This window comes from Lemur catta, chromosome 3 (genome assembly GCF_020740605.2).
Source record: "Lemur catta isolate mLemCat1 chromosome 3, mLemCat1.pri, whole genome shotgun sequence".
In the NCBI taxonomy this organism is placed as follows: Eukaryota; Metazoa; Chordata; class Mammalia; order Primates; family Lemuridae; genus Lemur; species Lemur catta.
Window position 1 is genome coordinate 36,038,907 of NC_059130.1, and position 16,914 is coordinate 36,055,820.

The 16,914-nt window shown below is 38.7% G+C and overlaps 1 protein-coding gene across 3 annotated transcripts in view; it reads right to left on the bottom strand.

Moving 5' to 3' along the window:
- CEP350 (centrosomal protein 350) overlaps positions 1–8,758 on the bottom strand; it is a 167,309-nt gene extending 158,551 nt beyond the window's left edge. For 2 of the 3 annotated variants that reach the window (XR_006734080.1, XM_045547234.1), the window contains exon 1: positions 8,389–8,718. The gene's annotated coding sequence lies outside the window, so the exon portion shown is untranslated. Of the gene's footprint in view, positions 1–8,388 lie in introns of all 3 variants that reach the window. The other variant, XM_045547232.1, reaches the window with a different exon arrangement.
- Between the last annotated feature and the right edge of the window lie 8,156 nt (positions 8,759–16,914).

Below are 16,914 nucleotides of genomic sequence, written 5' to 3' on the forward strand. Positions count from 1 at the left end.
AAGAAAAGACAACCCTGCAAAAGTCCTACTATCTAGTCTCAACATAAAATGGACAAATGGTAAATTTAGTAGGGCTAGAAAAAGTAGAAAACATTCCAGCTCTAAGTCAGACCTATTACATTGTTCCAAGTAAATTCCCAGAATAACCAACACTCCCATAATACAGTAGTACATACAAATGGCCTGAGAATTTAGCCTCACCTGTGTTTACATATAAAATACAAACCTCAACAACTACTTTTACAAAAACAAGGCTAATCTACTATAATCCAGGAAATCTGGAAGAAACTATGTAACATTTGGTACTAGTTTGGCCTTTGCAGCACAGGAGGCAGGATAAGGATAACAGAGAAAACAATGTCCCACACTGATATGAAACAAAGAGCTAAACTAGAGTCTAACTAAAGGTGCTGGTTCCTGGCCTGTTAGGAACCAGGCCACATAGCAGGAGGTAAGTGGCAGTCCAGGGAGCAAAGCTTCACCTGTATTTATAGCCACTCCCCATCGTTTGCATCACCGCATAAGCTCCACCTTCTGTCAGATCAGCAGTGGCATAGGAGCAGGAACCGGACTGTAAACTGTGCATGCGAAGGATGTAGGTTACACATTTCTTATGAGAATCTAATGCCTGATGATGTGAGGTGGAACTGAGGAGGTGACGCTAGCACTGGGGAGTGGCTGCAAATACAGATTATCATTAGCAGAGGTTTGACAGCACAATACATGTGATGTGCTTGAATCATTCCAAAACCACGGTCCGCCCCCAATACTCCCCTATCCTTCCATGGAAAAATTGTCTTCCATGAAACCGGTCCCTGGTACCAAAAAAGCTGGGGACCACTGCTTTAGGAGAGCTGAAACTAGGAATAACCAAAAAGAAAAAAAAGAAAGCCCTAAAAATGAATCTACATTTTGCTTACCCACTATTTAGTTATCCTGAGTACTTTTCTAAATTAATTTCAAGGGATATATCCCCAAAAAGTTATCTTACAGTTTGCAAGTCAGGATTATTTTTTGTCCTAAAGTATAAAATTTTCACTACAAAAGCTTCCCTGATACATAAGAAACTGTTAACATCAGTTAACTCCGAGGAAAAGTGAGGGTCAAGGATATGAAGCACATTTTTTTCAGTATGTATGTTTTTAAATTTTTTTAAAAGCAGATTTACTTACCACTTTTTGAAGTAAAAGAACAAGGAAAAATTTTTATAAGTTTCCATCCACATTCAATAACTTAACTAATGGAAAGGATGTTTAAGGAAACAAAACAACTAATTGTTCCTTCATTGGAAGCCCTTACTGACTGTTTGACGCAGTACAGTTGCTGCTTCTTTGGGTATCCACAGAACTTTATCATTTCTTTTACCCCTCTGTACTATTATTTACATATCTCTTACACAGGACTGTGGAGATGATGTTTTATTGCTCTTTACACAGCACATACTAGTTACTAGGTGCTCCAGACCTGTTTGCTGAATGATGGTCCCATTGGTAAGTCTCAGAATCCAATTCTTATACGCAAACAGGCATAAAAACACATATGAAGCCAGGTATTTCATACAATATGAAGAGGTTAGCCATTCCTAAACAGAAAATGTCCTATATGGATATATGTAAAAAAAGAAAATATTATAATTATATGTGTACATATTTTATAAGTAACCTCAAAACTAAAAAGAAATTCCTTAGTAAAATACTTACTTTATATATTTAGACATGAAAATCATGAATGGAGCCTATTAAATTGTAGCCAGAGGTATTACTCATGCATGATTTGTAAATCTAGTTTTAAAAAAGGAAAGTGCCACAATACCAGAAACAGCTTCTACAAGCCTACTAACAACAAAAAAACTGTAAATGGCTAACTTTTTAAAAACTCACCAAATCACAAACTGACCAAAGATAAATCAGACTCCTTTATTTGCAAAAATATCCTTCTAGGCCAGGCATGGTGGCTCATGCCTGTAATCCTAGCACTCTGGGAGGCCGAAGTGAGAGGATTGCTTGAGTTCCGGAGTTCGAGACCAGCCTGAGCAAGAGTAAGACCCCATCTCTACTAAAAATAGGGGAAAAAAATTAGCCAGACAACTAAAAATAGAAAACATTAGCCAGGTACGGTGGCACATGCCTGCAGTCCCAGCTGCTTGGGAGGCTAGGGCAGAAGGATGGCTTGAGCCCAGGAACAGAGCAAGATTCTGTCTCAAAAAAAAGAAAAGAAAAGAAAATCCAACAATTTGTAAAAAGATCTCCTTTACCTTATTATTTCTCTGTAACATTTAAAATAATTCATCATACAAAAATGTAGCATCTACACAAATTTTCAGAGATGCATTTATTATATAAAGTGTAGTCTTACTTCATTAGTTATTTCATAACTAATTCAGAGAAAGAAAGCATTTTAAAGTTAGAAGTTAGAGGTCATCTAGCCTCATGTTTTTCAAATGTATAGCTGTGACCCATTAGTAGGTTAAAAAAAAATATATATATATATATATGTAGAGCTAGCATTTCTTAATGAAGCCAAATACAACTGAATTGAAAATATCAGACTATATTAGAAGTAGTAAGTGCATTTTTTTAGTGAAACTTTCATTTCATTATATATATGTTACACATATGTATATTATATTCTCATATAGATACTAGAAAATATATTTCTTACTTTGAGTGTCCTAGTCAAAAGACCTTGAGAGTTTCCCAGACTTTCTCAGTTCACAGAACCCTTAGTGTCTCAGTTCATTTTCTCATGGAGCCCCTAAACCAAAAAAATACCTAACAGTTCCATTTACAAAGTAGTTAGGTCTATACTATCTAGTAACTATGTCCTAACAAATTAGCAGCAGTTTGAAAAATACTAAGTTGAAAGAAATATTTCCTTTAAATATTTTATTTAAATATTTTCTATAAATAACCAACATTACTTATTTATAGGATATATGCACCTATTAGACATTACACAATTTCTCAAAGCTTAAAATTATTTTGGACACTGCCACCTTCATTTACTGTTCCACATTGGTTTTTACACAATACTTGCATTTTATCACAGCAACCCCCTAAAACCTAGATTTTTGAAAACACATTGTCTTAGAAAAGAATGCAGTAGCACACTTTCACTCATGTGCACTATCTCAAACTGGTAGTTTGAGTAGTGTTCCTACAGATGTCAAATACCCCACAGACATCCCATAGCTGTCAAATACTGCCGTTTTCCTCAAAATATCCCAGTGTCCATGTGAGTTCACTACAGTGCTCCAAGATACAGCAGGTCTACAAATAAGGTCATTTCACTCAACGTTGTTTCATTATAATCTTGCTGACAAAAACAAAAATCAATTTCCAGGCAGGGCCACTATTTGTGTGGAGCTTGCATATTCTCCCGCTGTCTATGTGGGTTTTCTCCGGGTACTCAGATTTCCTACCACATCCCAAAGATGCACACATCAGGTGAACTCATGTGTCTAAAGGGTCCCAGTCTGAATGAGTGTGGGTGTGGGTGTGAGTGCACCCTGCAATGGAATGGCATCCTGTCCAGGGTGGGTTCCCACCTTTGTGCCCGGAGCTGCTGGGATAGGAATAAGTGGGTAAATAATTATATTACTTGTTTTTATTAATCTTTCTTAAAAGTATGTATAGATCACATTTATTTCAATGCTAGAGGTGTTCTGGGTCTTTATTTAGAATTTTGGTGATATTTTTGTGACCAAAAATATGCCATTAGAACTTAACTCTTCTCTGTATCAATTAGCCTATGGAAAAATTGCTTGCATTCATTTCGCTTAAAGTTGCGATTTCTAACAACATTAAGTGAGGACTTACTGTATCATAGCTGAATGCTCAGTCTTGGAATCCTGGGTTTAACACTGACATAGCGTATGGGCTTACTTTGTAAATTAAAATATAAGACTTAAGGTCACAGTGATAGTAGAAAAATAAATGCACTTATTAGAGGGTTTCAGCCTCCCATCAACAAAAGTTTTGAAACAGGATCTAATCATGTGATATTCTGTTGAAATCTGTATATCTCTGAAAAACTATATTCAAAAATACATTTATATAACTATATAAGAAAAAGTTTGCTTCAGTATTTTCTTTTTTAGAAAAAAGTTTCAAAAATTATAAAAGTAGCACTTACAATAACACTCTATATTAATAAAAATGTCAAAAGTAAAAAGGCATCCACTCCCCTAGGGATAACACAGCTAACAGTTTAATGTCTATCCTTACTGACCTTTTTCTATTACATACAAAATCAAAACAAAACCAAACTACATTTCTTTGCCTATGTGTTTATTTTTCCATAAATCAAATCATAGTCCACAGTGTGGTACAACTTTTTTTTAACGTATATATATCATGAACATTCTTCCAAGTCAGTACATAATAGTAATAGCAAACATTTATGTGGTGCTTACTATACTTACTTAGGGCATAAATATTAACTCATTTAATTCTCACAGCACCCCAGTAAGGTAAGAACTATTAGTATATCCACTTTACAGATGAGTTTAAGTAACTGCAAATGGTCACAGCTAGTGAGTGGTACAGTTAAGATTTGAATCTAAAAAGTCTGCTGCACAGTCCAGGGACTGAAGGACATACTCATTTGCTTCTCAGGAAGTAACAGAGATATCCTGAAACCTGTTAACAACTGCATAGCACCTCACAGCATAAATATACTATAATTTTAACTGTTCCTCTTCTAATACACATTTATGACATTTTTTACTATTTATGTTATTGACTTTTTTGGAATAATGCTAAAATGAACATTCTTACAGAATTCACGTGCTCTTATGTTAATATTTATGTAAGATAAATGCTTAAAAATGAAATGATTCTATCAAAGAGTATGTACACTTTTAATTTTGATAGGAAACTCCAAATTTCCTTCCAGAAAGTTGTTCCAGTTGTACTAATTTATAATCCCAATGACAGAGGAGAGGGTTGAAATTCATTTTTAAGTTAACGAATATTTTTGATTCATGGAAAGAGAGGCCCATTTTGAGTTTTTAATAGTGATATAGAATAGAATGCCAAGTTGATCACAATTATCCTCTGATTTGATAATTATCTGACATATTAAACAAATGTAGACCACGACTGTATAGTAGATGCTGCTTCCAGTTATGAAACCAACTATAGATGAGATACTTCCCCTATATGAGCCTCTGTTTTCTTATGTAAAAAACATGGGAATTGAACTAGCTAAACTTAAAGAATTAAAACTCCCAATGCTATGATTAAGAAGTGACTTAAGGCTGGGCGCGGTGGCTCACGCCTGTAATCCTAGCCCTCTGGGAGGCCGAGGTGGGTGGATCGCTTGAGGTCAGGAGTTCAAGACCAGCCTGAGCGAGACCCCGTCTCTACTAAAAATAGAAAGAAATTATCTGGACAACTAAAAATATATATAGAAAAAATTAGCCGGGCATGGTGGCGCATGCCTGTAGTCCCAGCTACTCGGGAGGCTGAGGAAGGAGGATCACTTAAGCCCAGGAGTTTGAGGTTGCTGTGAGCTAGGCTGACGACACGGCACTCACTCTAGCCCGGGCAACAAAGTGAGACTCTGTCTCAAAAAAAAAAAAAAACGAAGAAGTGACTTAAAAGTTATTACAAGCCTATAATTACAGTACAAGTATAACAGGTTAGGGTCTTAAAGCTTCTATTTTCTTTAAATTACAATAATTATTGCCAGAGCACCTAGGCAATGAAAATTTCATTTTTTTAATGAAAACAGTCAATAAAGTTTTTAAGATCCACCTGTGGCTTATTCTCAGTGGCTTTTTAATCCCAATCTGTCATTCCCCTGCTACCTAGCAAATCTGAATGTACCTCTGGAGTATATTCCCAAGAGTTGAGATGTACCTAGGAAATAAGAACCAGGTTTTTTTGTTTTGAAAACATTATCCTGAGACCCCCTCTTTAGTCAATTTATTCAACTAATAATTATTGACTATATTACTTTATGCTAGGCACTGGGTGCACAATAGTGAATAGAGGATCTCTGCAATCATGGAACTTACAAATCAGATGAGAAAGGCAAATAACCCAAAATACCCACACGTAAAATTACACTTAGGATAACAACAAACAAAAAATCAGTGCAGAAAAAACAACTATGCAATCTTTTGATTATTCCTTTTTTTTACTGTGACACTAAAAATTGTTTGACGTAGGGAAAAAAGTAAATAAGGAAAATTATTTCACAACTTGCCCCATACTGCAAAAATAACAATCACACTTGTAGATAACTTTTTAAATCATCAGTTGTCTCTATAATAAAATCACCAAAATCTTACTACTTTTCAGTGATGCTACTGATCATGAGGTGGAAATATTTGTTTTACATAACCAAAAGTATAAATGATTTGAAGAACCAAACATGACAGAACTGAGTCTCCAAACAAAATGAAAGACAATAAATGAACTACAATTTAATAACCTTGTTCAAGGAAAAAGTACAGAAAGAAATAAAGTGATCTATTATAATAATCCATGACTTGTTAATAATTAACAAAATGTTATGAAAATACTGTTTTTTAAAGAACTGACTATCACCAGCCTAAGGAACAAGTGGCAGGTAAAAAGGAACAAAAATGGAATGTTTTTATTTTAAAATAATTCCAAATTCCAGAAGTATCTATATTAATATTTAATTTAAAATAAACTAGTCATAGATTATCTGCAGAAATGAGAGCAGTATTCACATAAATAAACGAACTTCCCTTTGTGTCAGTTTCCACAACTACAAAATAAAGATATTTGCCATACCTACCTCACAAGATTGGTGGGAAGACTAAATAAAGTATGTGGAAGCACACCAAAAAATGATGTCAGTTATCTTAGACAACAGGTTCTTTTTTGCTCCCACTATAACTTACTGCAATTTAACAAATAAAATTGGGTATATAGGGACTTCATCTCTTCTTCTGCTCATTATGTGGTAGAAGTGTTATAAAATGGACAAAAGACTGGCAATCAGGAAAAGAGAAAAGTTCAAAAATTTTATAATTCATAAATTGATTACCCCACAGAAGGTTGGCTGTTCAAGTATTAACGCTCTTACATAACACACACACCAATATATCTCCCAGAATCAGAGAAATTCTTTCACATATGTACGAAATTGTTTACATCTATAACTCACCATCTCTACAAACACAAAGTTCTACTACTATAAAAAGATGAGATACACATGTATTTATCCACACATACAATGTATTCTAGCTTAACATTTATTTTCTGATTAAAGTATCTTAAATTTAATGCAATGGCAGTTCAATGGTTCAGATTTATTACATTGAGTGTAGTTTGTCAATTTAGCACACCAAAACTACTAATTATTACATGCCCATGGGTTTGAAGCAACTTCTAGCATAAATCTAAAAACTAATCCCCCAAAGTCACAATACCATGTTATTATTAGCAGCACATTTCCTGGTTTAGAAACAATATTTTACACTTAGAAATTGTTTAAACACAGGGTAACTTGTAGTATTTCATCACTGCTTCTACAAAACTTTTCAGGTTGTTACTAGGTCTGCGGATAGCCTTTCCTTTAAAACTGTTAAATTACAGAGCAGGAGGTATAGTTAACATGGTAATACTAACGACTTCTTCAAATTCAAAACAAGGATCACCATCAAAACAAATCAGGTGGAGGACATGGATACTGATCACTAACCCCGACAGCATGTTTTTTCCTCATATGAAGGGTCTGCTACTATCACTAAAACCACATTAAAATCTATACCTATGTGCAACTTCCTTATCTGAAAAATTAAAATCCAGGCAAATTCCAACACATATCTGTCACATGAGCTAAATATCATTTAGCATGTCGGGCTGCATTTAAAAGAAGGCAGGGGTAAATACTGACGACTTCCAAAGCATAAAGATATCTCCCCTTCAACCATTTGCGAATAAACCGGTGGACTACATTCGGCAGCTGCTAGACTGGAGCACATCAAAGTTTTCCCTATACGAGACTGTTATTCCCACCAAAAAGGAACAGAAACTGGTCATCCTTGCCACTGGTGCCAGTTCCCCAGAATTTCCCAAACTATGCTTGATCTCCAAATGAAGGACATTTCTCCCGAGACCAAAGGCGAGAGGAGCGACGGGGATGGGGGGAGGACACTGGCTGGTAAGGAAGGAAATTCCGTCTTCGGCAGGCACCGGAGGGACCTGAAACCCAGGTCTCAGGATGGCCCTCCCCGATATGCCTCAAGACCGAGGGAGGTTTCCAGAGGGGGACACCAGGCAGGGCCAGGACTCCTGCGCCCCGCCCCGCCTCCCTCGCCGCCACCCCAGGACCTGGGACCGCGGACAGAGGCAGCGGGGGCTGAGCGAGCGTCCGCGGACCCAGCCAGGTCCTCCCGCAGCTTACCTGAGAGTGTTGCCTCCGCCCTCGGCTCCCACGGTGCATCCCGCGGGGCCTGGCGGAGGGTGCAGTGACACCGCCCCGACCGGCCCCAGGGCTGCCCGGCCTGGCCTCCCCGCTCCGGGGACGCACCGGGTGCTCGCCTCGCACCGGCTCCGGGGATCCTCCGGTCTGCAGGGAAGGAAGAAGAGGCGGAAAGGCTGCTTCCCCTCCCCCACAGCAAGCCAAACCCTGAGCTGCGGCTCTCTGCAGTTCCCTTTGGCGCAGGTCTGGCCCCGCTCCCCCACCCGGGAGTCACTTTGGCAGGGACGGCCCAGTCGCCATTATAGCCCAACAACTGACACGGAGGAGGGGCGGCAGTGGCTGTGGCGGCGGCGCGAGGCAGGGCGGGAGCAGTCGGAGCCCAGGCAAACCTCGCGAGAACTGTCCCGACACCATTCCGAAGGAATGTAACCTTCGGGTAGAGCCATGTTAAGTGTGGCCAAAAGGTGGAAGCTAGATAAAACGGAGAGAGAAGCCGCAAGGAAGCCATGTTTGATGTGGCGAAGTTTGAGCTTTGCAGAACTCGGGAGGAGCCGAACTATATCCGCAGAGACCACCCCTACCCCCTTCCCTTTCACGCTAATTGGGCCTTCTGGCTGCGCATTTCACCCCGGGCCGAGAAAACAAGCTGAGGATTTGACAAGGATGAACTCAAAGTCTGAAAACAGCAGTTTCTCAGAATTTACGATGTTTCGCCAATTGTACAAATAAATCATCACTTCAGTCAGTTTCAGAATAATTGCAGCTCTGTGGCTGCTGCAGTCACCCACTGCTGTCACTGTGGCCGTTTTATTCGCAAGGGTTACAGTTCTATTTAGTGTGTACTCACTCTGTCTAATGGCTTAAGTCTCCAAGCAAGTAAAACGGAGTTTCCACCTATTACATATTGGCCTGATATAACTGTGCTTTGAGAGGCCCTCCTTGGTCAACCTATCTTCTCATCCTCTTTCCCCAGTCTCCAGGTGGTGAATTCTTTCATCTGTCAAGACTTAGTTTAAAGGACATCTCTTCTGCGAGTAATGCCACATTCCACAGGTGCTCACTACACACGAGCTCTACACGCATCACTTTTCTCCACCTTCTGGACTCCGATAGTTACTTACCCAGAGGCTCTTTCTCATCTTTAAGTCTATTTTTTGTCTCTATATCCCAAAAGGGCCAAGCACAGTAACTAGCACACTGTAAGCGCTCAATAAATGTTTGTTGAATAGATCATATCAATGAAAGCAGGAGGCAGTTCATAATTAGTTTCTCTTTGTAGATCCCACAGTTGTGCCTGAGTAGGAGCTAAGTGGATGTATGAAAGTCCTGCACACATATAAAATGTGTCTCCAGGAAGGTGAGCCAAAGGGAAGAACAGAAAATGTGGGTAATCCAGCAGTGCAAGTGGTAGCAAGAAAAACAACTTAGGTCTTCCCCAGCCTTGCTCTATAATGCAGTGGGATAAATACTTTTCTCTTTTACTTTTTTTTTTTTTTAAGGCAAGCATGAGGTGAAATTTATTGAGGAGAGAAAGATAGGATTACAGGGCAAGAGCAAGATATAGGTTTACAGAGCAAGATAGCTACTCCACAGGTGACGACCAGACCCCTTGCCACAGGAGGGAAAAAAGAGCGGGGATAAATACCTTTCATATGTTATTTTACTGAATGTGTACAGTCACCTTATTAAATAAGTACACTCACTTTTTTTAAAAAAAGAAATAGGTTCTGAAAAACTAAGAAATTTGCCCAATATTATACCACTGGTAAAGGAGATATAAGATTTGGGGTCTCCCTTACCCCAAAGCTTATTTATACTATTCTGCCCCCACACTACCTCCTGGGCAACAGAGAAAACACCAAAAGTTCTGTCACTATGTCTGCAGCCGTGTTATCTTGGTGTCAGTCTATGCACAATTTCTACCTCTTATGCCTGTGCTCATGTTTTCTCCTTGCCTCCCAAATATCTCAAACAAATCAATCCTTTTCCCTTTTGACACAACTCTTATTGCTTTTGAGTATTTGTACTATTTGCTCATAGTTTCCTAAGAGTAATTAATCTCTGGAACAAGAATAGAAGCTTAATGCAAAAAGGTTTGTCACCTTTCCCAGAAGTCTCCACAGTGTTAGGCACATAATAGGTGTGCAGTATGACTCTCTTTTTTCTCCTTCTTCTTAGTAGACATCAAGATCAGATTTTTCTGCACTCTGTATTCTTCATTGATTACTATGGCTTTGACTGTCACCTCTCTTTGGACAATTAGATCTTGTCCCAAAACTAAATCTCCAATTGTCTGTTACCCACCTCCAGATAGATGCAGAAGTCACCAGCACCTCCAGCCCCCAATTAAGTTTATCATTTTGCTTGTCCTCAGTCCCACAAAGCCAGCTCCTCTTCCTGCCCCCTGTATTTCTGCTAATGGCCATGACCGAACACCTTTCTGAGAATGGAGAGGCTCAAAAATTCACAAATAGTATATGTTCCCTCTATTCCTTGCTCCTACCCAAGCAGTTATTAAGTATCTAAATACTATTGATGCATATTTCTTATATGTACTCACCTTTTGTCCAGTTGCACTACTGCTCTTCTAATTTAGACTCTCATTTTTACTGCCCAAATGATTGTAGTATTCTTCCCAGAGTTCAGCTTGAGTTTTGTCTCTGCCTTCCCTCTATCTGCCAAGGTAAGTAAAAACTTCTCACCTCAGCCATCAAGGCTTTTCTCAATATGGCACCAGCTTAGCTTTTCATCTCCCTGAAGTGAGGCAACACAATAAAGCAGAAAGGGCAGGGATGTGACATCAGGAAGATTGATTCAAATCTCGACTCCATCACTTACTTGTCCTGTGACCCCTCAAGAACCTCCATCTCATTGTCTACAAATTAAGGTTAATGATATCTAGGCTGTGCAGTATCTTAAAGATCAGATACAACATCTATCAAGAGCTTGGCATTAAAAGACAAATAAACAGTGGCTAGCTAATATCACTTCCCTAAATGGGAAGTGATGCATTGATTGGGATTGTTACAGTCAAGACAAACTGGATCTCAGACACAACCTGTTTATTCCTACCTCTAGGCCTTTGTTTCCTGACCTGGAACACATATTATCCTGGTTCACAATTTCAGCCACATTCTTTAAGTACCGGCTCAAAGGCTACCTACTACAGAAAAAAATGCCATGATTGTTCATACTTTGCTGATGATCTTTCACCCCTGAACTGCATGATGCTGTGTACCTACCCCCTGTAGGGCAGTATTCACTATCAATAGTTCTGCATTTATCTTACACATCATTGTCATGTTAGATTGTAAGGCCCTTTATCTCCCTCATAGTGGATTAACAGCATGAACTCTGAAGTCAAACAGTCCTGAGTTTAAAGCCTGGCTGAGCTACTCACTAGCTGTATAACTTTGGTGAAGTTACTTAATCTCTTTCTGCCTCGGTTTCCACATCTGTACAGTGGAGATTGCAATGGTACCTACCTCATAGGGTTGTGTAAGGATTAAATGAAATAACATATGTAAAGGAATATAAAATGTATTCAAAACAGGCAAATATATAGAGACAGAGAACAGATACGTGGTTGCCTGGGGCTGGGAGAGACGTAAGGGGTGGGGGAGAAATAAGGAATGACTACTAATAGTTATAGAATTTCTTTTTTATGTGATGAAAATGTTCTAAAATTGATAGTGATGAGGGTTGCACAGCTTTGTAAACATGCTAAGAACTATTGACTATATATTTTAAATGGGTGAATTGTATAATATATGAAGTATGTATCAATAAAGCTGTGTAAAAAAAAGAAATAATATATGCAAAGGACATAGCATGGTACTTGGCATATAATAGGTGCTTTAAAATGTTGATTATTTTTACTAAGCTGAGTCATTTAATTTTTATTAGCTGAATCAGTGTCTTGCACATACCAGGTACTCAATATTTGTAGAATTATATTGAATGTTTGTTGAATTTAAATTGTGGGTGAATAGTTATATATTTTCTCTACTGGGAATGTGAAATTTGATATTGATCTCTAGACAACAAATTGAGAAATGGAAAGATACAGCTTTGGTGATGTAATGATGTCATTCACTATTTGTAATTAATTGTATAAAATTATGTGTCAGGACTGATTAAAGACATTTCTAAGAAAATGTCAAGCCTGGATGCCAAATCTGATCTTTTTCAATAATAAATTCAACCATTATAAAGCTCTTTCCATTTTAGGGATGGGTTTTCTGATTACCCTTTTTTTTTTTTCTAGATTTAATCTTTTGGCCTAGTCTTGAACTTTTCTGGGGGATTTGATATTCTGATGGGCAAAATTATGGAAAAACTAAAATTTATCAATAAGAATTTGACAAGAAAACAGACATAGCCACCTATCTTCTCATATATATATATTTTAATAAATATGTGTGTGCTTATGTGTGAGTGTGTGTGCATAAGCACACAAGCCTGTGCACACAAGCCAAGGAAATACTGGACAGAGAAACTTCTGTGACATCAAATCCAAAAATCAAAAGGAGAACAGGAATATCTACAAAGGCAGCGTTTAACCACATTTGACTGTAATGGGGTATTAAAATTTTAATGTTTGAGTGAGGTCCTAAGACAAACTGATAGCAACCAGAGTAAGTTGTAAGACAGGCCCACAAGATGTACATTTTCAAAGGAGAAATATGAGACCAAGTATGTGATTCTCGGGCCCCTCATACAAGACATTTCAACCTGTTCACTAATATGAATGGATGGAGACATTGTAGATTCAAAGAATTTTGGTGGGGTTTTTTTTGTTTTTTTTTGGTTTTTTTTTTTTTTTGGTCTTTTTTTTTTTTGAGACAGAGTCTCACTTTGTTGCCCTGGCTAGAGTGCCGTGGTGTCAGCCTAGCTCACAGCAACCTCGAACGCCTGGGCTCAAAGCAATCCTCCTGCCTCAGCCTCCTGAGTAGCTGGGACTACAGACACATGCCACTGTGCCTGGCTAATTTTTCTATTTTTAGTAGAGATGGGGTTTTCTCTTGCTGAAGCTGGTCTCGAACTCCTAAGCTTAAGGGATCCTCCTGCCTAAGCCTCCCAGAGTGCTAGGATTATAGGTGTGAGCCACTGCATCTGGCCAGATTCAAAGAATTTGAGAGCAAGATTACTTTGGAGAGGACAGGCAGTGGAATGCAGAGGTAGCTCCTTCCTTACTTATATCAAGCTGGTCATAGGGGCTTTGAGGAGATAATATGGAGAGCTTGATGTGTATACCAGAATCCAGAAGGCAGAGTAGCCTGAGGCTTGATTCAGGACTGAAAAAGGTACAGCAACCTTGGCAGCTGAGTCAAGTACAAGGGAAATTAAATGTTTCAGCTCCCAAAGGAGAGTCAGAGATTGGAGGATCTAAGGGACCAAATGTTGAACCTGAAGTAGGAATCATTATACATTGCAAATTGTAAAGGTAGGTATCATTTTAAAAGAGGAATCTCCTGTGAATAATATTCTACTATTTGTGTTAAGAAAATGTGGGGAGATACATAACAGTGTGGAAGGAAACCTATGACCAGGAGTAAGAGGAGACTTATCAGTCATATTCCTTTGTACTTTTTGAATTTTGAGCCATGTGAATACACTATTCAAAAAATAAAATTTGAAAAATGAAAATCAAAATTGGCACTTTCCAAAAAGGAAGAAAGGAAGGAAGGAAAGAAGGAAGGAAGGAAGGAAGGAAGGAAGGAAGGAAAAAAGGAAGAAAGGGGCCAGATTGGTAGCTCACACCTAATCCCAGTATTTTGGGAGGCCGAGGCAGGAGGATCACTTGAGACCAGGACTTTGAAACTAGCCTGGGCAACTAGCAAGATGCTGTCTCAAAAAAAAAAAAAAACTTTTAAATTAGCCACGCATGGTGGCATGTGCCTGTAGTCCCAGCTACTCAGGAGGCTGAGGCAGGAGGATTGCTTGAGCCCAGGAGTTCGAGGCTGCAGTGAGCTATGATTGCACCAACTGCACTCTGAGCAAGACTGTCTCTACAAGAAAAAAAAGAAAAGAAAAGGAACTAAAATTGAAAGGATGAAGGGATCCCTCCAAGAGAGTAGACTCCAGAGAAAGAGGAATATTTAGTTAGGGGCAGAAGATGAGGGGACACTGGGAGTGGCCAGCTGAAAGAGAGGCAATGTACACATCCAAAGATTTGTAGCTGCTGAGGCTGGGCAGGAGAATCTTTAAAGAACCCAGGGAAATACTCTAAGAGAAAGAATGACCTTTAAACATCTACTAAGCTAAAGAAGAGCAAAGCTACCTTTCAACACACCAGTCAAGTGAGAATGTTCTTACAGTTCCTCCCTGAGTCCTCAACTCTCTGCTTTCCACCCTGTGCAGGATAGAAATCATTATTAGCAAACTTAAGGAAAGGGATATAGTCTAGACAAAAAAAGAGAAAAGAAGGACCATGCCCCACTTCCTGAAAGGAGTTAACACAACTGCAGGAAGCCCTAGATAAAAGAGGGCAGAAGAAGCCATACCTTTGAATAAAGGCTGAAATGTTGATTCCTATATTGGACTGGATATTTTATTACTGAATTAATACTGTGTTTGCAAGCTAATGTAACATACGACTCTTTATTAACTAAATTTGATCAGAAAATCATGAGACCTGCCTGAGTTTTATCCAGGAGTACGAGAAGGATTTCTCCCATGGAACAGACTTAGAAGGATGGCAAGAGAACAAAATAAATTTGCCTTATTATGACACCCCTGAGTCTTACTTATTCAACATATCCAAAGACATAACCTTTACCAAAAGTAGATCCCAAGAGAACTTGAGCCAGATAAGAGTGACAGTAGAGACAGAAAAGAAGGAAGCCAGTCATAAGAGCACCAATAACATTACCAGGCAAGAATGGAATGATATCAGGGAAAAGAGAGAAGAAAGAAAGGATAAAAAAGGAATAAACAGACATGATCCACCTTTGGAACATTTAATAAAAGGAAGAAATGAATAAAGAAAAAATTGACGATTAGCAGCAGCAGTCCAGAAAAGTTCAGTGATTTAAAAACCCTAAGAACCAATTTTTTTAAACAGCAAGATGCTTTATATCACTAGCAGTCAGGGAAAGACAAAATAAAACCATAATGAGAAGCCATTTCATACCCACCAGATTGGCAAAAACTAAAAGGTCTGGTAATATCACATGTTGGTAAAGATGTGAAACTGGATTTTTTTTTTTTTTTTTTTGAGACAGAGTCTGGCTCTGTTGCCCAGGCTGGAGTGCCCTGGCATCAGCCTAGCTCACAGCAACCTCAAACGCCTGGGCTCAAGCAATCCTTCTGCCTCAGCCTCCTGAGTAGCTAGGACTACAGGCATGTGCCACCATGCCTGGCTAATGAAACTGGATTTTTATTCACTTCTGATAGCTGTGTAAATTGGTACAACAATTTTAGAGAACATTTTGGAAACATGAAGTATGGTTGAAGATATGCCTATGACTCAACAATTTCACTCAAAATGATCCACATTCTCAAACTTTTTGTTACTGGACCACAATAAGATACAGAACTTATGCAAGCATGTAAATCACCTATGTCACTAAGCACACTGTTTAGAGGTGAGCTGACTTTTTAAGATAAGTCTTTCTTGATGAAGAAAGTGGTGTGTTGATGTATATTCTGACTCAAGCTCCCTATCTCATTGCAGACTTGTATTAAATAGTTCACTACCATAAGAAACTCCCCAGGAGCACCAAGAGACAAGTACAAGAATTTTTATGGAAGCATTGTTTAGGAAATAACATGTTCATCAGTAGGAAAATAGGTAAGTTAGCTGAGAAATATTCATACAATGAAATACTAAGCAACAATGAAAATAAGTTTAGGGATAACTCTCACAAATGTAATATTTTTCCAGACACAGTGGCACGCGCCTGTAGTCCCAGCTACTAAGGAGGCTGAGGAGGAAGGATCGCTTGAGCCCAGGAGTTCTGGGCTGCAGTGTGCTATGCCTATTGGATGTCCAATCAATATGACCTCCTGGGAGCCGGGGCCCACTAGGTTGCCTAAGGAGGGGTGAACCGGCCCAGGTCGGAAACCAAGCAGGTCAAAATTCCCGTGCTGATCAGTAGTGGGTTCACGTCTGTCAATAGCCACTATACTCCAGCCTGGGCAGCATAGTGAGACCCCATCTCTAAAAAAAAAAAATAAAACAGGAAAAAAACCCAAAAACAAATATAATATTTAAAAAGCAGGTTGCAATGGATACATATAGCATGATGCCACTTCCATAGAGCTTAAAAACATACACAATACCAGTGTAGATTACTTAGGAACACATACAAATGTAGTAAAATCTTTTTAAATGCTAAGGAATAAAAGATACTAAATTCAGAAAAGTGAACTCTGGTGAAGCAGAAAGGAAATCAGTATGTGGTAGGAGTGAACACAGGAAGCTTCAACGGTGTTGGTAACGTTTGATTTCTTAAGCTATGTGTAGATACACAGATGTGTAGCTTTTGTATATCCAAAATACTG